Raw genomic sequence first — 27748 nt, 5'->3', positions numbered from 1 at the left:
TAAATTATCATATATAATCTCAACAACTTGTGTTAATGCCAGTTCCTTTATATAAATTGTCCCTGTTCGCTCCAAGCCAGATAGCTAGTTAGTGACAGAAATAAGTAGTATGTTCTTCACCAAACCCGTGTTCCTTCTTGATAAAAAAAAAAAAAAAAAAAAAAAAAAAGGAGTACTAACTTTCTATACTCCTTGTGGTTAAAAGGCATACTAATTTCAACAGAGAAGTTCCAATGTAAACTTTCATAGGAGGAAGGAAAGAAGTGAGACATGGAATAGAATAGTTACCCTTTGGTCTTAATTCTTTTACAGAACAAAATTCCTCTCAATTGCAGGGAAGAACAGATTGCAATCTATCTCTGATACTCCCATCACCTTTTTTTTTGGGGGGGGGGTTGGTAGTTGGGCCATACCCAGTGATGATCAAGGGTTACTATTGGCTCTGCACTGAGGGACCATCTAGGGGACCATTAGGGATCGAACCCAGTCAATGTGTGCAAGGCAAGCACCGTACTTACAGTACTCTCTCCAGTCCCAAATATCCCATTTTTTAAGCAACAAGAACAAGACTGAAGGTGCGGGGGAGGGGGGATAGGGGGGAGTGGGAAGGGGAGAAGGGCTAAAGAGTACAGCAAGCAGGTAAGTCACTTTTAAGCAGGTAGTCAATCCAGGTTCAATCCCAGAACCCCATAAAGTCCCCTTAGCAGAGCCAGGAATGAGCCAAAAACGGAGAGGGGGGCGACAACAATTACTTTTGTCCAAAGACACCTACCTACCTTTCTACTAGAAGACCACTCTAGAAATCCAGCTATGCATATTATCTAACTAACCCCGCTTCAGGAAAGAGTTTGATCACAAATATACCTACTTTCATTTTTAATGTGGCAAGTCATAAACCAAGACCCCAGATCAGGAAGGGATACAGAAAGAACGAGAAGCAGGGAAGATAGTGCTAGCCAGCAACAGAACAGAGGGAAGGGATTGTTCTAGTGGTATGTTAGCAATCTGCCTCTAGGGCAGCTGTCCTCCTGGGCTATCAAAGGGCGGTTTGTCTGTGTGCTCAGGGACTGGCCCGCTTGGCAAGAAGTTGAGTTCCCAGCTACCCAATCCACAAAGTGAGAAGAAATGCCTGCTTCACAGCTGGGATAGAGGGCAGGGAAAACACAAAACATGGCGCAAATGGAAGGAGGAGAGAATAAGTCTCCAATCAGGAGCCAAGGCAATAGTACAGTGGGCAGGCACTTGCCTTGCAACACAACCAACCAACCCAGGGAGGGATCAATCCCCAGGACCCTATATGACCCCTCAAGCCCCGAGGGGGGAGGGTAAACGGACGGGGACAACCAACCAATCACTCCCTAGTTGAGTGCTGATAATTGGCGGTTAAGTACAGAAAGATTTATGTACTAAAATCTAACAAGGATACATTTCTCCAACTCTGTAAATTCTGGATACCAATTAGTATTCTGAGTATTCTGGCCCAAAATATAGGTTTTCCAGCATTGCTTTTTCCATTCTTTTCAGGCCCAATGAAGTATTTGCAATATAGGCAATGAAAACATTATATAAACAAACATTTATCTCTTTCCAGAATTTCTTCCTTAATTAAATCCTAGAGTTCTAGAGATAACAGTAGCCCGCACAGAACTCAGTGAGGTCCCTAATGTGAAGAGATTGGGGGCATTTATACAACTCAAGTGCTAAAATGCAAAAGGCTACATATAGTCAGAATTCACACTGCCTAATCCCCTCCAAGGAGCTGGAAGCTCTGAGACCCACTAGACACACAAAGGCTGCTCTCTTCTCGGGGAAGCTCTGCAGCAGAGCTGCTCTCCAGGGACAAAGAGATTTCACAGGAGAACCACAAAGACATCGCCCCTCTCAGTTCCCCACTCCCAGCTTTCTCACTTCCTGTCACAGTAGCACCAGACCACAGTCTCCCAGAAACAAACAAATACAAAGTGCTGGATTCTGGGCTGCAGGCCAACCGCATTCCAGGGCATCCTGTCTACCAATCACCAGCCGGGGCTCCCACTTTACCCTGCTCAGTTCCTTATCATGTTGGGAGAAAACAACCCTCCTCCTGCCCCACACCAATATTACATAGGACAAAGCTCAGGCCTTTAAGAATCAGGAGAAAGATATGGTGCACGGAGGTTCTTGGAGGGGGTGAGGGGATTTTGAAGATTCCTACTTGGCAAGTTTCTGTACTTTGCGAGCACCGCACTAGAGGGTTGGTTGTTTTTGTTTTTCGTTTTATTTTTTCAAGCTGCTGCAGCTATTATGTGCAGCTCAGCTACATAAGATATATCGCAAAGAAAGCTTCATCATGGCAATTCGATAGCCAACCTGGATTCAGCCAATGGAATATTCCCACCTGGAGAACTATGTTAGGGCACATCCTCTGTCACCTTCTCTATCACCCAAATATTTCCACTGTTTTCAGGATCTTTCAAACTCCTTTCCCCACAAGCACAAAGTTAACTCCTCCAGACGAGAGGCCACACGGAGAACAAAGGCATCAGACAACATCCTACAAAGAAATGGGAGCAGTACCAGCAGGTGCTGAGAGCAAAGTTCCCTGCTTCTCTAGGAAATGAGAGGAGAACCAATAGAAATTGCATGGTAGCTCTGGCAGCAAAGAGATCAAGGCAGTAGTCTCACTTTTCCTAATTATGGCACCCTGCAGTGGGGGGGGTCAGGAGTTGGAAGCTTTGGAATCTCATCAGAAAAGAAAGCATCCCTTCTGCATAGGGCTTCTCATCTGATTCTAAAAAAGTGAAACATTTTTCTATTATCTTGTACAAGCCCCCTGGATGTTAGCCCTAAACCCCAGAGCAAAGATGTAGATAGAAGTCAAGCTCCATTAGCCAGATTCTTGAAATCCGAAGAACACCCTTCTTTGCCTAAAGGGCTGAATTCCCCCAGCATACAGCACAATACAAGGCTCAGCACACAGTTGTAGGGACATTCCAGGCAATAATACAATATAGAAAGTAATACGCTATCATTTCTCATTTGTTCTCTTTCTTTCTTTCTCTGGACTCTTGCCCCGTAGAATCTGCTTGAAGTGCTCTGGAATGATCTTGATTTAGTTCACAGGATAGAACAAAAGCCTTAAACGCCATACATAACTCGGGAGCAATTTGTCCAAATCTGTAGGACAAGGTGGAGCTAAGGCTGAAGAACTAAGATAGGGATGTTATGGTGCTCGCCTTATGGGCCCCCTTGCCTTGTACGGGACCAGGAGTGATTCTTAAGTACCAGGAGTATACCCTGAGCACTGCTGAGTGTGGCCTAAAGACAAAACCCAAAAAGCGGGACAAAAGAAACACAATAATCAGTCACGTTAAGGCTGGATAGGAGAGTATTTTAGCAATCTACTATGTTCTAGGGTCTAACTTTTTTTCTTTTTCTTTTTTGGGTCACACCAGGTGATGTCAGGGGTTACTCCTAGATATGCACTCAGAAATCTCTCCTGGCTTGTGGGGGACAATATGGGATGCTGGGGATCAAATGGAGGTCTGTCCTGGGCCAGCCGCATGCAAGGCAAACACCCTACCAATGTGCTATGGCTCCAGCCCAGGATCTAAATTTTTTTGTGTGGGGGGAAGAGAAGTAGTTTGAGGCTATACTAGGATATGCTCAGAGGTCACTTCCAGTTATGCTCAGAAAACCAAGAGGATTGAACCCTGGCCTCCCACATAAAAAGAATTTGCTCAACTTTAGACTTGAGCAATTTTCAAAATAGCAGGACCTAGCAGCGAAGAATCACTGAAAAACGCAAATTCAACTCAACTCTCCTCTTCTCCCCTCCCTCCTTTATTTTTTAAGCCACAGGCTCAGGGGTAATTCTCCTGGCTCTGCATTCCAGAATCTCCTTGTGAGCTCAAGGGCATAGGGGATACCAGGGAGCAAACCTAGGTTGGTCACGTGCAAGGCAAGTCTAACCTGCTATACTGTGTCCCCCACCACCATCCATAACTGGGCCTGAATCTTAACTCTCTCTTTTTACCTTCCTTTATTCCCCAATAAACCTGTTATACTTTAAAAAAAAAATTTTTTTTAAACCTTTTACCTAGGATCTGGTAGACAGTGCAGTGGAGAGGGCATTTGCCTGCCATGAGTGATTTCTGAGTCCAGAGCCAGGAGTGGCCCCAGAGCGCCACTGAGTGTGGCCCCAAGACCAAATAAACAAACAAAAACCTCTAGCCTAAAACTGAAATCAGACAAACTTCTTTTTATCTTAAGAGTAACTAAGGGTTGGGCCGGGCGGTGGCGCTAAAGGTAAGGTGCCTGCCTTGCCTGCGCTAGCCTTGGACGGTTCGATCCCCCGGTGTCCCATATGGTCCCCCAAGCCAGGAGCAACTTCTGAGCACATAGCCAGGAGTAACCCCTGAGCGTTACCGGGTGTGGCCCAAAAACCAAAAAAAAAAAAAAAAAGAGTAACTAAGGGGCCAGAGCAATAACACAACACGTAGGGCATTTGCCTTGCACAGGGCTGACCTGAGTTCAATCCCCAGCATTCCATATGGTCCTCTAAGCACCTCTAAATATGGCCCCCAAAACAAAAAAACAAACAAAACTAAAAGGTTGCTAATAGTTGGAGGCCGGAGAGATAGCATGGAGATAGAAATAGGAAGTTGCTTTGCAAGTAGAAAGGCGGTGGTTTGAATCCCAGCATCCCATATGGTACCCAGGAGCGATTTCTGAGCACAGAGCCAGGAGTAACGGAGCACTGCCAAGTGTGACCCAAAACAAAACAAAAACAAAAGCAAAATTTCTAATAGTTTTCTAATTTTCCCTCATTCATAATCCAAGTCTATGAGTAAGTGCTAGAGTATGAGGTGGTTAAACAAAAGCATATAAAAATTGTACAATGTTTTCCAAAATGGACACAACAACCCAGAGTAGTTAATCCAGTAATAATCAAGGGGGAAGAAACCTTCAGAACAACTAGGCAGCACTTTTCATCTGTAAAGAAGGGAAGTATCCAACACGGGCACAGACTGATTTTCAACCCCCTAAAAAGGGGGTGATGGTAGGCCATATGAATATGGGAACCTGTAATTGTAGAAAAGGTTTCATATACTTAGACAAAAAAAAAAAAATCGTAAAGGACTATAAAGACATTCTCCAGAGAGAAAATTAGATACAAATATAGCAGCAATAAAGCTGCTCCAAAGGGATACCTAGCAGGTTAGCTTCTCTCCCTCCAACTGAACCGGTAAGGTAGAAGAGGGTGCTGACTCAGAAATATGGTCACCGCAGGGTACATGGGAGAGAAGGAGCTCAGTCTAGACAACCAATTACCAAAACTAAAAGATAAAAAAGGGGGCTGGAACTATAATACAGAAGGTAGGGCACATACCTTGCACCTGGCCGACCCACTTCAATCCTCAGAATCCCATACGTTCCTCCACATACCACCAGTGGAGTAATTCCTGAGTGCAGAGCCAGGAGTAACCCTTAGAATGTGGCCCAAAAACCAACCACCACCACCACCACCACCACCACCACCACCACCACCACACACACACACACACACACACACACACACACAAGACAACCAATTTTAATTGAACATAACTTCACCAGAGGCCCTGATTCTAAGACTATTTTGCAAGCATATATAGAAAACTTAATCAAAAATATAATGAATGGTACAAGCTGGAGTGATAGCACAGTGGGTAGGGTGTTTGTCTTGCACTCGGCCAACCTGGGTTTGATCCCCAGCATTCCAAATGGTCCCTCCAGCACAGCCAAGAATGACCCCTGAGAGCAGAGCCAGGAGTAAGCCCTGAACATCACTGGGTGTGTCCCCCCCAAAAAAAAAAAAGAATGAATGGATAAAGAGAGTCAATGAAGGAGCTGAAGTCAATGAAGGAGTGAAGACATAAGTTGAATACTCAGTGGTCTGGAAAGCATAAATCTAACTTCCCACATACCCCTTTTCTCTCCAAATCAGGTTCAAAACAAAGACCTGGAAGGGAGAGGGGGCAGCAGAGAATAGAATGTAATTAGGAAACATTTAGTTAAATTCCAATTAGCTAACACAAAGTATTAAGAGTGCTTGAGAATCCAATCCCACTGCATGAGTTACTAGGACTCAGCGAACACACATCCAATTCCTCTGCCACCCCCTACTCAAACACTCTGAAAACAAACATAACTGAGATAGCTTGATGAAGGCACCAGCTGTTTCCACCATTCTACCTCCCCACCCCTGAGACCACAGTTCAAACTTACATCAAACACTTAATACAATTGACTGGCCAGTAGGAAGGAGAAGCCTGGACTAAAATAGCAGGAAGAGTGCCAACTGGCCCCACTTAGAAGGAATGCTTTCTTGGCTCAATTTAAAAATAAAAAACCTTTGTCATCCACTCCTCTCTTCCTAACTCTGCTCTTCTTTCCACAGCCTACCCTCCGTGTCAAATGGGTTTTGTTTCTCCCCTACAACTCCTTGGATCTATTTTCAAGTATCAGAGAAAACAGGAGGTATAAAGTTGAATGTGAAATGTCTGGAAGATTGGAAAATTTCTGCTTGGCTCAACTGAACTGCATAGTCAAACCTCATGTAGGGTCACCCATAAGAGCAATAAGAACACATTAGGCAAACAAAAGGTTTGCTCAGGGGCCAGAGCAATAGCTCAGCAGTAATGCATTTGCATTGTATGCGGCCTACCCAGGACAGACCCTGGTTTGAACCCTGGCATCCCATGTGGTCACCTGAGCCTGCCAGGAATGATTTCTGAGTGCAGAGCCAAGAGTAACACCCAAGCAATGCTGGGTGTGACCCAACCCCACACTCCCAGAAAAGGTTTGCTCACTTGAAGAGTATTGATAAAGATTTCCAAGGTACGGGTAGCAAGTTAAAAGTATTAACTGAGCAGTAACAGTAGCACAAGTGGATAGGGTGTTTGCCTTGCACACGGGTGATCTAAGTTCTATTCCCAGGATCCCATAAGGTCCCCCGAGTCTGCCAGGAATAATTTCTGAGTTCAGAGCTAGAAGTAACCCCTGAGCACCTCCAGATGTAACCCAAAAACTAAAACAAAACAAAACAAAAAAAAAGTATTAACTGATCAGGAACAGGGAGACAGCCCAAAGTTCTGAGGTGCATGTTTTACAAGTGAAGGGTTCGGCCTGAATTCTACACTCCCATACATCATGTCATTTTCCCAACCTGCTGAGCGTGACTCTAGTGGCCACTGGGTCCTAGCACTGAACTCACTGACCTGGTTGACCAAGTATTGCCAGAGGTAGCACCGAATCCCTAAACCACTACTTGGGAGTGTCTCCCCTGCCACCCCAGAAAAGTATTAACTGATCAGCCCTGCCCCACCCATATTCCAAGTTGACCAGAGTTAGTAACCAAGAAGAAAGGGAAGGAAGCCAGCAGTTCCTTTTCAGACAGGAAGTAACAATGGCCCTTCCTGTCGAGTTTTAAACTAATTGTCCAGCTGAATTTCAATGCTAACATCCTCTCCTGAATTTGTTCCACAGTTTCAAAATGAAGAGGGGAAATGAAGATATGGTCTAAAATTTTCCCTTCTTCCTAAGAGGCAAGTCCCTCATATCAAGCTACAAATTGGCATAATCTCTAGAGGAAGCTGTGACATCTATAATTCCAAAACAATCCAGGATACAGAGATAGAAATTTTCTCACCATATCTATTATAATGAAGTAGTCTCCACTTATCATACTAATAAACTGAGAAATCATAGGTAAGTTGTTTAACTCAAGTTTCATATTCCCCAAATCTTAGTGATCAGTCATCTCTTGGGAAGATTTATAGTCTCCAAAATCTACTTCCCATCCTCCATCTCAATTTCTGAAGGAATACTGGGAATCGTGGTTTTTTGTTTGCTTGTTTTGGTTTGGTTTTTGGGCCACACTCGGTGACGCTCAGGGATTACTCCTGTCTATGTGCTCAGAAAATGCTCCTGGTTTGGGGTACCACAGGGTATGCTGAGATCGAACCAAGCTCCATCCTGGGTCAGCTACGTGCAAGGCAAACTCCCTACCACCGTGCCATCGCTCCAACCCTGGATTTGTGTTTTTGATAGTTTGTCGGGTAGAGGATTTGGGTCATGCCTAACTGTGCTCAGGGTTTACTCCTGTAGGTGTCTACAATACCTAGGATTAAGTCAGGGTTAGCCATATATAAGGCAAGCACCTAGATCCTCAGAGTATCTCTTCTACCCAAGAACTCATGTCTTCAAAATGCCCACAAAAGGTCAGGAAGATAGCACAAAGGGCTGAGCATATATACTAGGCATGCATGACCTCCCACCTATAATGTGATCCTGGTGGCTCCTAGTAGCATGATCATCAATTGACCAAGGACTGAAATCAAGCCTGCAGGGGTAAAACTAGGCCAAATATCACATTCTAAGCAGGGTTGGAAAAGACCTCTACTAGTCAGCTGTTGGGAACCACTGTACAAGTGTTCAGACTACCTACCATTTGAGCACTTTACAAAAAAAGACACTGCTTGTAAAAGACATTTATTTGGCTTCCCTTACTATTTAGATAGCTCTGACCACTAATCAGTATGAGAGGCACTTCTGAAAATACAGACTTAAATAAATATAAGCATGGCTGGACAGTCCTAAATTCTTTATTTTATATTCAGAACCTAAAAGGGAGAACTCCTGAGTTGCCATATTTAAAATTGCAGGCTGCACAGCCTATTTCTTTTTTCTTTTTTGGTTTTTGGGTCATACCCGGCTGTGCTCAGGGGTTACTCGTGGCTATCTGCTCAGAAATAGCTCCTGGCAGGCATGGGGACCATATGGGATGCCAGGATTTGAACAAACCACCTTAGGTCCTGGATCTGCTGCTGTGCTATCTCTCTGGCCCCTATTTCTTTTTATTATACTTTTTTTTTTTTGTTCTTTTGTTTGGGGGCCACACCCATCTCTGCACTCAGGAATCACTCTTGGTGGAGGAACCACATGGGATGCACCACATGGGATGCTGGGAATCATCATGCAGGTTAGACTCATACAAGGCAAGAGACCTGCCCATGTACTATCCCCCTGGCCCCAGCAAAAAAGTATTTCTACAGGGAGACATGTCCCTACAGATTTAGAAAAGGAGAGGATATTAGAAAAGGATATTTAGAAAAGGAGGGAGAGGGGCCGGGAAGGTGGCGCTAGAGATAAGGTGTCTGCCTTGCAATCGCTAGCCAAGGAAAGATCATCACTGCGGTTCGATCCCCCAGAGTCCCATATGGTCCCCCCAAGCCAGGGGCAATTTCTGAGCGCTTAGCCAGGAGTACTCAAACGGGTGTGGGCCCCCCCAAAAAGAAAAAGAAAAAAAGAAAAGGAGGGAGATATTAACAGATAAGGTACTAGCCTGCATGCAGCCCATCCCTAGCATCCCAAGCCAGGCCAGGGAGTGTTCCACCAGGATTGCTCCCTGAGTGCAGAGCCAGGTTTAATTCATGAGCAAAGCAGGGTGTGGCCCCAAAACAAAAAACAAACAAAAAGAGAGAATTTAAGAAAGGAGATACATTGAAAGAACATTTGTTTTGATTTGGTTTTGGGGGAAGGGTTGTTTTTTGGTCCACATTCAGGATTTTCTACTAGCTCTGCACTAGAGAATTGCTGCTATCCGGCTAAAGGGATCATTGGGAATTCTGGGGATCGAACCCTGGTCTATGTGTGCAAGATAAATGCCCTACCCACTGCTCCAGCCTCCCGAAAGCACACTTTCAAAATAATTATAACGATCTAAAAATGTTGAAGAAAAAAATACATTCAAGCACTTATATGAAACAACTTCAAACTTAGAAGGAATCTGTGATTATCTAGAATATTTCCTTTGCAAGATGATAGTTACCTGACCAAAGGAAATGGGAATGAAAAGAGAAAAAATGTTTACTGATTGAGGTCATCCCCTAAGGAGCATATTAAGTAACAGAATGACAACTAGAGAGGTATAATTAAAGGGAAGTACAGAGGGTAACCAGGTCAAGTTCCAAGGCTCAACTCCAATGCAGAGGAGACAGAGAGACTCTTTCACTCAAGGACAGACTAGTTAAACCAGAAATCTTAAGAGGGAAAGGAAGAACAAATGATCCCTAGATATGAGTAACTCTGGTAATGAAATATCCTTGTATTTTCCCATATAAGGTTGCCATTATAGGACACTAAATAGTTTGTACTTCTTTCTTAATTCCACAAGTTTCTCTAATTGACTCAATTTATGCTTTAAAAAAAACGAACTTACTGATATTCAGGGCTGAAGAAAGTACAGCATGTAGGGCCCTTGCTGCACACAATCAACCTGGTGTGATCCCTAGCATTCCCTGTGCCCTTCCATGAGTGAATCCAGAAAACACAGAACCAAGAGTAGTCCAGGAGTGGGGAAAAAATGGCTAAGATAAAATTCTCTAGGGAAGAAAATTTTGATCTCACTTCCCAGATGCATACTTTTTTTTCTTTTTTTGGGGGGGGGGCCCACATCCGGTGACACTCAGGGGTTACTCCTGGCTATGTGCTCAGAAATTGCTCCTGGCTTGGAGAACCATATGGAACGCTGGGAGATGGAACCAGGGTCCATCCTAAGTTAGCACATGCAAGGCAAACGCCCTACCACTTGCACCACTGCTCTGGTTCCCCAAATGCATGTTTTTATTTTTCTCTTTTTTTCTTTTTTTTTTTTTTTGTTTGTTTGTTTGTTTTGGACCACATCCAACAATACTCAGAGGAGTTATTCCTGGCTGTGCACTCAGGAATCACTTCTGGTGGAGTCAGGAGATACTGAAAATGGAACCAGTGTCGGCCACATGCAAGACATGAACCCTATCCACTGTGCTATCACTCTGGCCCCAAATGCATGCATACTTTAAGTAGTTGCCCTACTGCAACATAAGGGTCATCAACCTATGAAAAATCTGCTACTCTGCAAATTATTTGCTGACTACACTCACATGGAATTTCTGCAATGAGAAAAGATGGAAGCTGGGTCAGATGTCACCTCTTTACAAAGAATACACAAGAATTGCTAACAGCTGTGCTCTGCTTTTTTTTTTTTTTTTCCTTTCTTTTGGGCCATACCAGTGATGTTCAAGGGTTACTCCTGGCACTGTACTCAGGATTCATGCCTGATGGTGCTCAGGGAACTATATGTAATGCCAAGGATAGAACAAAGGCCGGCTGTGTGTAAGGCAAGCACCCTATCTGCTGTACTATGTCTCCAGCCCCCTTATAGCTGTGGTCTAAAGAGAGAAACTAACTTTTCTTTGACTATATAGTACAAAACAAGCTCCCCTATCATTTTTCCCTTTCCCTCAAATACACACATATTGAACCACTCTGAATGGGTCTACTTCCCCACTCCTTCTCTATTAATAATTCACTGGTGGGGCTGTAGTACAAGGAGTAGAGCACTTACCTGTCTTTCATGCAATGCTCAGGGTTCAATCCCCAAAATTACCCTGCGCACATAGTCAGGAGTAAACCTGGGAGTGCCCTCCACCCAGAAAAAAAGATTTAAGGCCAGATAGTACAAGAGGTAATACAGGAGATAATGCACTTTCCTTGCATGCAACCAACCCAGGTTCAATCCCTGGCACAATGTATTGTCTACGGAGAACAGCCAAAAGGATCCTTTAGCACTATGAGGTGTGACTCAAAAGCCAAACAAAAGAATTCATTGGTTAACAACCAACCTCGGGGCTTTTATAATCACTGCTATTATCTAAGTGACTCCGCCCTAACGTTTTGGGTTTCTCTCAAACATATTGTGTAAATGATATCTATCTTCCTTTTTTTTTGGGGGGGGGGTCACACCCGGCATCTCTCAGGGGTTACTCCTGGCTCTATGCTCAGAAATCGCTCCTGGCAAGTTCGGGGGACCATATGGGACGCAGGGATTTAAACCGATGACCTTCTGCATGAAAGGCAAACGCCTTACCTCCATGCTATCTCTCAGGCCCCTGATATCTATCTTTCTAATATTGTATTTGAAAACCTCATTGTGGAGCTGGAAAAAGCACAGCAGATAGAGCAATTGTTCATGCATGCAGCTGACCACATATAATCCCTACCCCACCAAGAGTGACACTTTGGCCCTGGAGAGATAGCACAGCGGCCGATCCAGGACCAAAGGTGGTTGGTTCGAATCCCGGCGTCCCATATGGTCCCCCGTGCCTGCCAGGAGCTATTTCTGAGCACACAGCCAGGAGTAACCTCTCAGCACCGCTGGGTGCTGGGTGTGGCCCAAAAACCAAAAAAAAAAAAAAAGTGACCCTTTGAGAACAAATCAGGAGTAAAACCTGAGCACCACCAGCGATGACCAAAAGTAAAATAAAAAAACTCACTGTTACCATATATGTTTTCCTTTGCTTTTATTACTTTATACTTCTCAATAGTATTATTACACTGATATACTATATGTTGATATAATTAGTTGTATCTTCCAACCAGAATGTTCTTCTAAAACTCTGTAAGATCTGTCTGGTACAAGCTTTCAAATGTCTTTTGAATTATATAATTTTTTTTCAAAAAAGCTAAAAGTTAAAAATGTTTTAAATGAAGGAACTTTGTTCCATTTTTCTTTTGATATATATTTTTTCTAATTGTGATCTTAGGCCCAATCAATTGGGGTCTCATGTAGTCTTACCTGCAGATTTGGTTGGCAGGGAATACATTCAAATGGCAAGGTCTGCCCTGGTTTACAAAGTAGAGGATGGAAAGCGGAACAGCACAGAGGTAACAAAACTTCCCTATTCTAGCAAAGAAAACAGTGGAAGAAATCAGATTGGCACCAATTACCTCTTTTTAAGACTTCTTTATTTTAAAAGCAATCTGACTGTACAGTACTCTATTTCAATGAGGTTTACTTTACTTGCAATGAAATGGGAACTGCAGGGTCTTTGATAAACGGTAATGAAAAGTTGACCCAGTTTCTGTAATGTCTTATGTCCTCAATCATCAGCAAATAATTGACTTGCTTAAAACAAAAATCTTTTCATTCCTCAGAGAGGACCTATATTCTAACACAAAACATTCGAACACAAAACTCTTCATGTTTTGAGAAAAGTACTCTACTGCTCTACTCTGTGCTTACTGCTAACTGAACCAAAATGAGTAACAAATTAGTACCTATGGATGATCTATAAACCAAGAGACAAAAATTGGGGTTAAACATCAGATCAAATTTCTCAGATCACAATGATTGAACTGAAATTGATTTAACTGAAATGGACTTTAGCATGAGCACCTTTTATTCTATAAAAATAAAAAAAAAAAAAAAAAAAAAAACCATGGGTCGGAGCGGTGGCGCAGGCAGTAGGGTGTTTGCCTTGCACATGCTAACCTAGGATGGACTGGGATTTGATCCCCCAGCATCCCATATGGTCCCCCAAGCCAGGGGCGATTTCTGAGCACATAGCCAGGAGTAACCCCTGAGCATCACCAGGTGTGGCCCAAAAAAAAAAAAAAAAAAAACAACAAGCAGGGCCAGAGATATAATTAAGCATTTGCCTGGAACACATCTGACTCCTGTTTGAATCCCTCAACTACATGATTTCCCCCACCCCCAACTCTCCAGAAGTGATCCCAGAGCACAGTGGTAAGCCCTGAGCAGTTGGGTGTGGCCCAAAAACAAACAAAAAGGGTTCAGGTTTGATCCCTGGCACTACCAAACACCACTAAACACCACGAAAAATTACCCCTGAGCACCAAATCAAAATGAGCACTGTCCAGTGCAGCCCAAATACAAAAAAAATTTTTTTTCAAAACTTATTCCGTATTAAGTATCAATAGATAAAGCAATGTCCACAAGACCACCAAACTAAGGAAACAAAGAATACAGAAACAAAGAGAAGAGAGACATCAGAGGACAATGTAGGAGAATCAGCAGAGGGAAATGTAAATTAAAAAAGAAGAGGGGATGAAGAGATAGCACAGCGGTAGGGCATTTCCCTTGCATGCAGCCAACCTAGGAAGGTCTGTGGTTCGAATTCCAGCATCCAAGATGGTCCCCCAAGCCTGGCAGGAGCGATTTCTGAACACAGAACCAGGAGTAACCCCTGACTGATGCTGGGTGTGACCCAAAAAGAAAAAGAAAAAAAAAAGCTAGAGAGAGAGTACAGTGGCTAGTAGGGTGCTTGGCTTGTACACTTCTGACCCAGATTTGATCCCTAGCATCATATATAGTCTCTCAAGTCCACCAGTAATGATCCCTGAGTACAGAACCAAAAATAAGTCCTGGGGTCAGAGAGATAGATAGTTTGCCTTGCATGCAGCCGCTCCAGGACGGGCGGTAATCCCGGCATCCCATATGGTCCCCCGTGTCTGCCACGAGTAACTTCTGAGTGCAGAGCCAGGAGTAACTTCTGAGTGCAGAGCCAGGAATAACCCCTGAGCATCACCGGGTGTGATCCAAGAACAAAACAAACAAAAATAAGTCCTGAGTGTGGGTGTGGCCAAAAATATGAAGGGACCAGAGATATATCAGCAAAGTGAAGCAAGAAAGATCAGCTGGGGCCAGGTGGTGGCGCTAAAGGTAAGGTGCCTGCCTTGCCTGCACTAGCCTTGGACAGACCAAGGTTTGATCCCCCGGCATCCCATATGGTCCTCCAAGCCAGGACCGACATCTGAGGGCATAGCCAGGAGTAACCCCTGAGCATCACCGGGTATGGCCCAAACCCCCCCCCCCCCCAAAAAAAGAAAGATCAGCTAACTGATGCAACTGCTTTGCAAGAAAGAGGACTGGTTCCATTCTTGGCACCACATGCCCCCAAACACCACTGGGACCAATACCCAAACACCGGGCCAGGAGTAGACTCTGAATCTGAACACTGCCAGATGTGGCCCTCTTTTAAAAAAAAAAAAAAAAGGAGGAAGCCGAAGAGATAGCATAGAGGTAGGGCATGTGCATGCCTTGCATGCAGAAGGACGGTGGTAGTTCGAATCCCGGCATCCCATCCTGAGTCTGCCAGGAGCGATTTCTGAGCGTAGTACCAGGAGTATCCCTTGAGCGCTGCCAGGTGTGGACCCCCCCCCCCCCGCCCCAATAAAAAAGGAGAGCTAATTATGGGATTTTTTTTTTTTTTGGCTTTTGGGCCACACCTGCAAGTGCTCAGGGGTTACTCCTGGCTCTGAGTTCAGGGTTCATTCCTATCAGTGCGTGGGGGACCATAAAGGATGCAGAGAATCGAACTCAGGTTGGCCAAGTACAAAATAAATGCCCTATTTATTGGCTGTGCTCTCACACTGGTCCCTGAATGAGATTTCTAATAGGAAACTACAGAGTAACAATGCTTAAATACTGTTCCGAATAGAAGTCTCATGTGTTGTATAATATGAAGAGACCAAAGGAACAAAAATCTTAGACTAGTAGAAATTTTCTATGCAAGATTGCACCTGCACAAACAATACATTATTTCCCACTTACGGTACTTTTTTACTTGTTATTTGTTTTGGGGATTTGGGCCATACCTAGGGTGCTCAGGAGTCACTCCTGGTAGAGTTGGGAGGACAAAATGGGGTGCCAGAGAACAAATGTGGGTTGACCATCATGCAACCTCTCAACCCACTATACTATCACTCCAGCCCCCTTTTATTTCCCACTTTTTACATAAGTACACACCTCTTAGGCCAATAGTACAGGAGGGAGGGCACTTGCCTTGCACACGACCAACTCAGGTTCAGTTCCTAACACCCCCATATAGTTCCAGTGTACCACCAGGAGTGATCCCTGAGAGAACAACCAGGAGGAAGCCTTGAGCACTACCAGGTATGGCCCCCAAAAATTCTTCTTTTCAAAAAGATGCATCAGCCCTGATGAACTCAAAAGCTCCAACATTACCTAGTTTTACAAAGGTCCATAAACAAGGGACAAAAATAAAGGGCATTTCCCAAATGTAAAATGATTACTCCAAGGGAAAGTAAAAGCCTTCCTTCATCTCTACGTAACTGTTTCCTGTATTACCATTCCTAGCCAAATGTTAGCCTACAAAATCAGGGTCAGACAACTGAGTCCTCAAGACAAAGAAACTAACTAGTTCAGGGATGGGGAGATCGCTTCACCAGATGGAGGACAGGCTGCAAGCAGAAGGCTCAGATTCCATCCCCTCCACTATACATATATACAGCCTCCTGAATATCTTCAGAAATTACTCTGGAGCAAAGAGTTAACAGTAACACCCAAGCACCACTGGGTGTGTCCCAAAACAAACTGGTTCAAAGTCAAGCATAATAAAGATAAATGACACTCAACCTTCTCTGTACAAAACTGAAAGTTTATCTGTGTGAGGGGTTTCTATCTCCATGAATTGCCCACAGTACCACTGGAAATAAGACCCCAGAACTGCTGGGTTTACACAAACTCACCACCCATACATACACACAAACACATACAAAGGGAGTTTACACTTGAATGCTAGACCCCTGTTTCCCTCTTATAAATACAAAAGTAGAAAATGGCTTTCCCTAAAATACCTAAGTCTTAGAAGATATTACTTAAATATTCAGACTCAACCAATTGTTTCCATCTACTTACACCTTGTAGCTTACTTTACTAAAAGTTACCCATTCCTAGATTGATGAGTGAGGGTAGTTCAACAGCCTATATAGCACCATGCTTTGCATGCAGGAGGTCAGGATTCAATGCTTAACACTGATGGTACCCCGAGTACTGAGCTGGTGGTAGCCCTTGTGCTCTGCCAAGTGTGGACCAAAAATAAAATCCATATAAGTTATCTTTTCCATAACAGTCTTATTTTTGTATTGTTTTAATTGACCCCACATACAACTTGCCAAACATTACTCAAGAGACACCATTTTTCAAAATAAGTAAGGTTAGTTTTATCTTGCTAGAATACTTTAATATAAACAATTATATTTACGAAGAGTCGAACTTAACAAGCTCTTAAAGGGCCCAGCAGTCAAATGAAGTTTGATTTGTTTAAAGCATCGATTCTGATGGCAAACTTAAGATACTATGAATTCAGCACCGTTCTATAAATTTGACAAATATAACATCAGCACAATAATCTGATGAAATGGCTAATATTATTTTACAGACAGACCAATTCAATCGTCAAAAAGAAATTCAATTATTAATAAGAATAATAAAGTAACTCAATCATTAATAAGAACACACAGCTAGGGGCCGGGAAGGTGGCGCTAGAGGTAAGGTGTCTGCCTTACAAGCGCTAGCCAAGGAACGACCGCGGTTCGATCCCCCGGCGTCCCATATGGTCCCCCCAAGCCAGGGGCGATTTCTGAGCACATAGCCAGGAGTAACCCCTGAGCGTCAAACGGGTGTGGCCCAAAAACCAAAAAAAAAAAAAAAAAAAAAAAAAAAAAAAAAAAAAAAAAAAAGAACACACAGCTAGTCAAGAGCGGAGCAAGATCTGAACTCAGGGAGTCTGGCTCCAAATTCCATGCATTTACACACTATATCTTGCTCTCTAGATTTCTGGAAATCTGTCTAGTCAGCATAATTACAAAATATACATTAAGGAGAACAAATAATACACAAATACATAAAATATTTGTGGAGAGATTAGGTGAATAAAGGGCATACAAGATTTATTATGCACTTGCAACCTTGCTGCAACTGAAAGGTTTTCAAAATTCAAAGTTGATTCTAAAGTTCTTGTCTTCCATACAACCAACCCAGGTTCAATAAACCACACCATGTGTGGTACCCAAAATACTAATGGCCTGAGCCAGGAGAAAATCCCAAGCACCACAAGGTTATGGCCCAAAAGCCGAAAGAGAAAGAAGAACTTTATTCTATCATCATAGAATAGGGCACAATTTGGCCTGGAGAGATCAAGAGTATGTGATTAATGCCAGTAATATACAACCCCCCTGAGCACTGCTAGAAGAGACCAGAGAGTACTGCCAGAGAGGCCCCCCCCCACAAATAAAAATAAAATAATGGGATATGCTGTGATAACCATATTATTCATAAAGCAGCAAAAAAGATTCTAAGCAAATATGAATTCTATCAAGTCCCCACTACATATCTGATTACTCAAATCCCTCAGTCTAAAGAATTTATATAAGTTTCCAACAATATTCCATATTTATTAATCAATGATATACAATTCCTGAACCAAATAGAACAATGACAGTATGCTTGCCTTGCATGCAGCCAACCCAGGTTCAATACCTGGCATGACATATGGTCCATGGGGCTAGAAGGACAGTACAGAGATAGGGCACTTGCTTTGCACAGGGACAACCTGGTTCGATTTCCAGCATTCCATACAGTCACCGTGCACTGCCAAGAGTAATTCCTCAGTGCAGAACTAGGAGTAACCTTTGAGCACTGCTGGGTGTGGCCCAAAGAGAAAAAAAAAGATAAAGAGTGACTCCTAAGTACAGGACTACAAATAGAGTGCAGGACCAGGAATAAGTCCTATGCAGTGGCAAGTGTCACTGGAAAAAAATATGGACATATATACAATTCAAGTAGAAAAGTTACTTCAGAAATACAGTAGGCCAGGGCCACAGAAACTGTTCAGAGGATAAGGCTCTTGCCTTGCATGACTGACCAGGATTCAATCTCCAGCATCCCATACGGCCCCCAGAGCACTGCCAGTTGTGATTCCTGAGTGCACAGCCAAGAGTAACCCCTACTAAGATATTGCCAGATGAGACCCCAACCGCCTCTCAAAAAAAATCATTTTTAAAATACAGTATACCATTGAGAATGTATGAGGGAAATGTAGAGCCTGTTTAGGGTACAGGCGGGGGTTGGGGGGGAGGAGGGAGATTTGGGACTTGGGTGATGGGAATGTTGCACTGGTGATGGGTGGTGTTCCTTTTATGGCTGAAACCCAAACACAATCATGTATGTAATCAAGGTGTTTAAATAAAAAAAAAAAAATACAGTATACCAGGGCTGGAGAGATAGCATGGAGGTAAGGCATTTGCCTTGCATGCAGAAGGTCGGTGGTTGGAATCCTGGCATCCCATATGGTCCCCCGAGACTGCCAGGAGCGATTTCTGAGCATAGAGCCAGGAGTAACCTCTGAGCATTGCTCAGGGTGTGACCCAAAAACCAAAAAAAAAAAAAAAAAAAAAAAAAAAAATATATATATATATATATATATATATACAGTATACCATAAAACTACCATTATTCAACCCCCTACCCCCATCTGTTCTTGCCAGATAGTTTTCTCCTCTCTACAATCTCCCCAGCCTACATCAGTGATTTCTATTAGAAACCTTAAAGAAGCAACATTTAAGTAGAGCAAACCCTGTTTCCACTTCTCATGGCATTAACCTTTTTTTGTAAGAACATGAAAGAATATCTGTAAACATAAAATTACCTATAGTTCATTCCTCTAGGTAAGTTTTTAGTGACTATAACTCTAAATTACCCATGAAAATCAACCTGGTTCTAAATTCAAAATTCTTAATACATTTTGATGTTTTATGGGCACAATTGGTAACCAAAAAATACCATAAGCATCCATCCATATTTCTTTGCAACAGTGGTGTTCAAAACTATCACCCCAAGCTTTATATTTTTTATTTACAAATTTAAAAAGCAACTAACTTGGGGGGGGTCAAAAGACAGGTGGTCAAAAGAGGGGCCAGAGAGATAGCATAGTGGTAGGGCATTTGCCTTGCAAGCGGCCAACCCAAGACTAATGATTGTTCGAATCCCAGAATCCCTTATGGTCCCCCGTGCCTGCCAGGAGCAATTTCTGAGCAGAGAGCCAAGAGTCTCCGGGTGTGGCCCAAAAACCAAAAAAAATAAAATAAAAAAGATAGTAGAGCTTGCCTTACATGAGGCCAACCTGCTCACAATCCCAGGCATGCCATTCAGTACTCTCATTGACCAGGAGTGATGCCTGAACACAGAGCCAATAGTAACCTGAGCACCACCAAGTATGCCCCTCCCACAAAAAAGAAAAAGAAAAAAGAAAAAGACCCAATAACTTCCAACAGTTGAAAGCAAATACTTTCTTGCTGCTTGCCCTGAAATGTTCTAATAGCCAGTTCCTCTCACTAAAAAATGGCTTTAAGGTTTCATGGCTGAAGTTAACAGTTGACTATTTTACGAAATGCATTTTTTACACTATCCCTTGGCTCCAAAGAAACAAGATTATAGAAAAATTAAAATTTTTTCCTCTTCAATTATCTCCAGAAATTTTTGAAAAGAGGTGATGAAACTAGCTAAAGTAAAAGTTTCAAAATTAGAAACTGGAGGGCATGTTTGCCTTGCACATGGCCATCAGGTTCGACCCAGAGTCTGCCAAGAGTAATTTTTTTTTTTTTTTTGGTTTTTGACGCTCAGGGGTTACTCCTGGCTATGCGCTCAGAAATCGCCCCTGGCTTGGGGGGGACCATATGGGACACCAGGGATCGAACCGCAGTCCGTCCTATGCTAGCGCTTGCAAGGCAGACACCTTACCTCTAGTGCCACCTTCCCGGCCCCCCAAGAGTAATTTTTGAACACAGAGACAGGAGTAAGCCCTGACCACCACCAGGTGTGGCCCAAGCCCCCCAAAAAAGTTTCAAAATTATATTTATGATTATTAATCTATTATACTACCTCTTATCTCAATTTCCTTCACCACAAAGTCCCTCATTAATTTCTATCAAATACCTACTTGACTAAAGTTTACTGAGCACCTCAGTATAAAACCACTAAAATATGTGTTAAGATAGAGATAAGAGTAACAACACTGGAGCAACTCAAAGAGTGAAAAAAGGTAATTCTTTTTTGTTTTTTGGGATTACTCCTGGCTCGGTGCTCAGAAATCTATCCTGGCAGGCTCAGCGGGACTATATGGGATGCAAGGGATTGAACCTGGGTCCATCCTGGGTCGGCCATGTGCAAGGCAAATGTCCTACTGCTGTGTTATCGCTCCAGCCCCAAATAAGGGTAATTGTAATGTAGCTCAGTGGTACAGTGCATATCTTTCTTTCTTTTTTTGTTTTGTTTCCTTTTGTTTGTTTTTCAGCCACACCCGTGAAGCTCCTGACTAAGTGCTCAGAAATCGCTCCTGGCTTGGAGGACCATATGGGACGCCTGGGGATTGAACCATAGTCTGTCATAGGCTAGTGCTCGCAAGGCAGAGTCGCCTTACCCCTGCTCCAACCCCTCAGTGCATGTCTTTCATGTCTAAGGACCCAGAGTCAATTAATCGATACATAATTTTTTGGTCACACCCAGCAGCGCTCAGGGGTTACTCCTGGCTCTATGCTCAGAAATCGCTCCTGGCAGGCTGGGGGTGTGTGTGGGGGACCATATGGGATTCCAGGATTCTAATCACCGGCCTTCTGCATGCAAGGCAAATGCCCTATCTCCATGCTATCTCTCTGGCCCCTCGATACACAATTTTAATAGTGTGATTCATTATTTGAACTCCGTATCACCACAAATCTCTATGCAAGTTGGCAAAATCATTCCAAACTACCTTCCTTAAAATTCTGACATAAAAAATTTTCACTTAAAAATCTTAAGTATTTCCAGTAAGTTTAAGCAATTAGGATAGCACTGGTGTACAGTTGGAAGGATTCCTGTTCTAAAGATTGAGATGATTTATGTTCTGTCATATTTAGGTCTCCAAGTGCTTACTGGAAATAGATTTTTTTTTCATGTACAATATCCCGACAGAGACATTTGGAAAGTGAGCGCTTGACCTCCCCCAAAGACCCTCTGCACACTCTCTCCTACCCCAATGAAACACCTTGTTTCTCCCATTTGGTTATCCCTGGTTTCTATTCACTGGAATATGGCAGTGTATTAGTAGTTAAGTCCATGGACTTTGTAGTCAGACCAGGGATTGTCTTGGCTTTGCACACTTATAGGAAATGAGGTTTTCTGCAAAGCTCAGCTTCTCTAAGATTCATATTCCTCTAAAAAGCAAACAAAAAAATAAATAAAAACACCCTGTTATGAAAAATTAAATAGCTCACATAAAAATGATTAAAACACAGTAAGAAAAAAAAAAAGGGTGGGACAGTGGGCTTATTGCTAGTAATAGGCAACTGGCCAGAACCAAAATAAAAAGCAATAAAATATACAAGAGCTAATATTTTGCTATTTCAACTAATAGTGATCTATGCTTTATTTCTTTGCATCTATTCTATCTCCCTCATCCCTAGAGAGCAACTACATCCTATACCAAAGGCTGAATTGCAATTACTCAGAGCATTTTTTTAAGATCTCCAATCGTCCCATTTTTTTTTTATGTCAGCTGAGAGAACATGATTGTTCTGATTCATGATTGCCTCTGTAATTCCCCATAATTGGAATATTAAGAAAGGCACTAGAACTCTACCACCCAAGAGAACCCACCTGGACAGACCGCAACCTTAGTCATAACAAAGAAACCATCAGTACATAGGAGTCGAACAAGAAAGAAAACCAGTACAACTCACTTACCTTTTTCCAACTCGAAACCAAAATGAAGAACAAAGAAAAAAAAATTAAAAATTTACCTATTCACATGCCTTATTGTATATCTTGAAAGAACTAGCAGAGATGGGGTAAATGAAAAATCTTCCATCTTATCATCCGGAAAAAAAAGAAAAGACTCTTTAGAACACACTAGATGTTTTAATTCCTCAGTTGGTAGAAATAGTCACCCAACTGTTTAGGTCGTGGGCTAGTCACTAGGACGCTCCCTACAGCTACACAAAGCCAAGTATTAAACCCTAGACCCAAATCACCACCACTCAGTCATCCAGAACCTATTTTGCCTTTGTACTCCGTTCTTCAGATTCCCTCAATCCCTCCCCCTAAAGGTTGAGTTGGGAAACCCACATTCTGGCAGCAGCGTGAACAACCCTCCAGAGGTCCACCGAGAAACCTCCCCCAAAGCTGCAATCAAGGCAGAAAATATTTGAAAGAAAAATTGGAAAATATTAAACAGGAACTACAGTCCAACAGACTGTACACGCAAGTTGTCTTTTTTTTTAACTGCATTTCCTATAATGATGAGATCCAGACATTAAAGATTGATTGTATTCTTTGCATAGATGATACTAAGATGAACAAAGTTCTGTGGCCTCGGGAGCCGACCACCTCATTTGGATAAAGTAATCCTTCAAGAAACACACTTGAAAATAAATTTATGAAAATGTCTTAGTTTGGGCCCGGAGAGATAGCACAGCGGCGTTTGCCTTGCAAGCAGCCGATCCAGGACCAAAGGTGGTTGGTTCGAATCCCGGTGTCCCATATGGTCCCCCGTGCCTGCCAGGAGCTATTTCTGAGCAGAGAGCCAGGAGTAACCCCTGAGCACCGCCAGGTGTGGCCCAAAAACCAAAAAAGAAAAAGAAAAAAAAAGAAAATGTCTTAGTTTAAAAAGGGGGGGGGCTTCTTTAATGTGCAGAGGACCATTAAAGATATATACTAGTTTAAAGCTAATAAGGAGCTTACTTAAATATTAAAGTTCACCCTGCCACTATTAGGGCAATATCTATTCCAGCTATAATTTTCAAACTAATCCCTTTTTCAAAGGGAAAAGGAACAAGAACACACAATTTCTGGCGCCTGATGAGTTGGCGATCTAATTATCTAGAATCAGTATTTTTCCATGAATATATTTACAAATACAAATTAAAAGATGAAATATAAAATGTAAGGCACAATTGTGGCTTTTAACGCTTACAAATTTTTTGAATTCCACGGCAAATTAAGCAAACAAAACTCACCTTCAAAAACTAACTTTCAGTGATTTAAAATGTTAAAAAAAAAATCCCTTCACTTTCTTAATAACGTTTGTATTCCAGGTCTTGTTAATTTAGTCTAACCTGACTTAATCCATGATCGCTCAGAGGAAAAAAAAAAAACACTATAAAATATATTCAGGTGTGCCGCCACTTTCAGGTGAGCATAAAGATATTTAGAATTTCCTTAGCGCTTTAAGGATATAGAGCAAAAACGTGTTTGCAGAGGGCTCCAACAAATTGCCACCAAAGGTAGTAACAGGGAGAACGGAATGGCAATTCAGTTAACATCCATTTGTTTTCCATTATAAGGCAAAACAGGGAAACTAAACTTGAGCAGGAGAACGAGGCGCCCACCCACCACCGCACCTGGAAAAGTAAAAGGGATCCTCCCAGGAACAGCAGGGCAGAAACTGATCTGAGACCTTCAAACTCTCTTGGGGGTTGGGGGGGGGGGGTCCCACCATTTAAGCTGCAAAGCTCCTAGTAACTTCCCACCTCCACAAATCTGATGGTAAAAGTGGTGGAAAAAAAGTTTTAAAACATATGAAGAGCCATCTGTATAACTAGCTTCCGACCCGGAGAAATTCCTTTCCCAACCCACACGCAACATGCCAAAGAAGAAGAAAGAAAAAAAAAAAAAAAACTTTTGGTTTGGGCTCTATAAACAGAAGTTCCTTAGCTTAATAAAAGAAAGAGAACACCCCCGAAATGTAAATTTACAGAATTGCTTTCACCACTATTCGTCTCCCTATGTTAGAAAGACCGAGAAGTTTGTTTCTGGGTCTTGAGTATTTTACCTTTTTTTTTTTTTTTGCAACCGAATCAAATACCAAAATTCTTCAAAGTAGAAAAGAACACGAATAACTGCTTAGAATCCACTCGTCAGCATAGCATACCCTCTCTCTCTCCTTTTTAAAGTCCCTCATTATCGTAAAACAAAATTCCGACTCGGCTTATCCTCCTTAACCCATCTGTATATATATTTTTCAAAAAAAAAAAAAAGACACACACCTCAAACGTGGACTTCTAAAAACCAGCCTTTTTAAGAAAGAAATCCAAGTCTTCGGCAGTGTGCAGAGAAAGGCAAATCCAGCAAGGTAGTTGATTTTTCGCCGCCTCTTCCTCCTTTCGGGATCTTTCCTGGTCTTCTTTCTCTCTCTCTCTCTCTCTCTCTCTTTTTTTTTTTTTTTTTTTTTTTTTCCCCTCTCAGATCCAACACCTAAAATGGAAGTTGCACCCAGCCAAAGGCTAGGAAGCCTGGGTGGTGACAAACTGATCTGGCAGCCCTACCCCCTCGCTTTCCTAAGTGATGTCAGCTCCTGAGAACTTCCAATAGGAGCCAGGCATAAATCAGGGAGCTGATTTTATCCAATAGGAAACTTTATTATAGGAAATTAAAAAAAAAAAGAGACAGAGAAAGGAGGAGGAGGAAAGAGACGGGGAAGTTTTATATATATATTTATATTTAAAGTGAAGACTATACAATCTGAGGAATTAATGTAGAGTTTCATTGGGGGGGGGGGTCTAAGGAATGAGTAAGAGCTTATTACGATGGCACAACTAAGCCCCGTTCTCTTCCATGAGGTGGGTTTTGTTCTCCTCTCCCTTTCCACTGGAAAAACAGAAAGAAGCTTAGAACAGAGAAAGCCTAGAAAAAGGACTTACTCCTTAACGACTGGGATGGTAAGGGATATCTGGGACAAACTCTGGATTGCATTATTTTTACTTCACTGCTTTTGAGTTATTTAGAAAAAAAAAAAAAGAAAAACGCCTGAACATAATAAAGATTCTAGTGTCTATTTTTCTTTTTCTTTCTTCTTTTTTTGCTCAGTTTGTTTGCTTGGGGAACAACTTGGCACTATGCAGGGCTTAACCACACACTGCTCAGGGATCACTTCTGCCTGTGCTGGGAGACCACATTCTGTACCAGGAAGGGAACTCTGGTTGGCCCCTTGCAAGGCAACCAAAATACCCTCAGTGCTACAACTCCAATTTCCTTAGTTTCAACAAGAAGCTGAAAACACTGGATTGTTGAGTAAAATCACTGACTTCCCATTTGTCCCTCATATGCTTAAGGAAGTGAGTGAGTGGAATCTAATATATAAACAATATATTTAGAGTACAAATAAGAACATGTAAGGAAAAGAATCATCACCAAAAAAAACAATTGGGGGCTGAGGCCAGAGAGATAGCATGAAGGTAGGTCATTTGCCTTGCATGCAGAAAGACAGTGGTTCGAATCCCAGCATCTCATATGGTCTCCCGAGCTTGCAAGGAGCGATTTCTGAGCATAGAGCCAGGAATAAGCCCTAAGCGCTGCCAGGTGTGACCCAAAAAAAAAAAAAATCAAAAATTAAAAATTTGGGGGGGTCATAACTGGCTATGCTGGAGGCTGGCTCTGACGCAGGAATTACTCCTGGTGGGCTTGGAGAACCAGATAGGATGTCCAGCAAATGCCTTAGCCATTGTACTGTTGCTCTGGCTCCCCAATTTTTATTTGTGAACCTCAAACTTATATGCTGTATATATAAATCAAGAATCATACAGGAGGGGCCATACAAGAATCATACAGATAGCATAACAGGTAGGGTGTTTGCCTTGCACATGGCTGACCCGGGTTCAATCCCCCACATCTCATATGGTCTCCAGAGCCTGCCAGAGTAACTCCTGAATGCAGAGCCAGGAGTAAACCCTGAGCGACGCTGGGTATGACCCAAAAAAATAAACAAATAAATAATCATACGGGTATTCTTGGGGCCGGAGAGATAGGGTGCTTGTCTTGCACCCAAGTTCAATCCCCCAAATAGTATATGGTCTCCCAGCGCTACTAGAAGTAAATCTTAAGTGCAGAGCCAGGAGTAATCCTTGAGCAGCACTGGGTGTGGGCCAATAAAACCAAACAAAAAAGAATCAAAGGAAAGGATATTCCTTTCATTCCTCAGAGTTATTAATATGTCTTTAGCTATAAAGAACAGACACTAATTTTTTTGAGTGGGGGTTTGGGTCACACCCGGCAGCGCTCAGGGGTTACTCCTGGCTCTACACTCAGAAATCGCTTCTGGCAGGCTCAGGGGACCATATGAGATGCCGGGATTTGAACCACCGTCCTGCATGCAATCAAACGCCCTACCTCCATGCTATCTCTCCAACCCCCAGAGACTGAATTTTTTACATTTATGATAATTTGGTTCTGACTAGACAAAGATGGAAATAATTGAATAATTAAAAATTATTTAAAATTGAAAAGTACGGAGAGATAGCACAGGGGCATTTTCCTTGGAAGCAGCTGATCCAGGACCAAAAGTGGTTGGTTCGAATCCCGTTGTCCCATATGGTCTCCCTTGCCTGCCAGGAGCTATTTCTGAGCAGACAGCCAGGAGTAACCCCTGAGCACCGCTGGGTGTGGCCCAAAAACCCAAAAAAAAAAAAAAAATTGAAAAGTAATTGAAAATTAAAATTGTGGGACCTGATCAGGTAAGGTGCTTGCCTTACAGACAGCTGGCCCAAAGTTCAGTCCCCAACCAGCCAGGAGTAACTCCTCAGCCCCGAACCAGGAGTAAGTCCTGAACACCACTGGATGTGGTGCTTACATCAAAACAAATCAAAAACAAAAAAAATTAAATTTGTTCTTTTTTGCCAGGAGGAAGAGGATATCCACACTGGCCATTGCTCTGTAGATTTACTCTTGGTTCTGTATTCAGGGATCTCTCCTTGTGGACTTGGGAAACCATATGTGGTGTATGGGACTAACAAAAAAACAACAACAACAACAACAACAACAAACCAGTTTGGCCACAAGCAAGGCAAGCACTCTACCCACTGTCTTCAACCTGAAACTTTCTTCTTTCTGAAAAATCTAAAGTCTGTCCTGTGGACTACAACCAAATGAATATTCATAAGGTTTTCATTATCTGAGAATAGTGGTTAAGAGCTTAGGTTCTGCAGTCTAACTGTCTGCCTTCAAACTTATTCAAGTAGGGGACGGCGAGACAGTACATCAGATAGGGCATTTGCCTTGCTCATTGTGAACTGGGTTCAATCCCCAGCACCACATATGGTTCCCCTGAGTCCA

General features: G+C 42.6%; 2 protein-coding genes across 6 annotated transcripts in view; one reads left to right on the top strand and one right to left on the bottom strand.

The window, feature by feature from the left end:
- The window catches only part of CTNND1 (catenin delta 1), a 71269-nt gene extending 46415 nt beyond the window's left edge, over positions 1 to 24854 (bottom strand). For 4 of the 5 annotated variants that reach the window (XM_049779600.1, XM_049779602.1, XM_049779598.1 and 1 more), the window contains exon 1: positions 24688 to 24854. The gene's annotated coding sequence lies outside the window, so the exon portion shown is untranslated. Of the gene's footprint in view, positions 1 to 22387; positions 22457 to 24687 lie in introns of those variants that run through there. The other variant, XM_049779599.1, reaches the window with a different exon arrangement.
- Positions 1 to 27748, top strand: part of SSRP1 (structure specific recognition protein 1) — a 1220984-nt gene that overhangs the window by 638605 nt on the left and 554631 nt on the right. The window lies entirely within an intron of this gene.

This window comes from Suncus etruscus, chromosome 9 (genome assembly GCF_024139225.1).
Source record: "Suncus etruscus isolate mSunEtr1 chromosome 9, mSunEtr1.pri.cur, whole genome shotgun sequence".
Lineage (NCBI taxonomy): Eukaryota > Metazoa > Chordata > Mammalia > Eulipotyphla > Soricidae > Suncus > Suncus etruscus.
The sequence above is the reverse complement of the archived record's forward strand: the minus strand, read 5'-3'. Positions and strand labels throughout refer to the sequence as shown.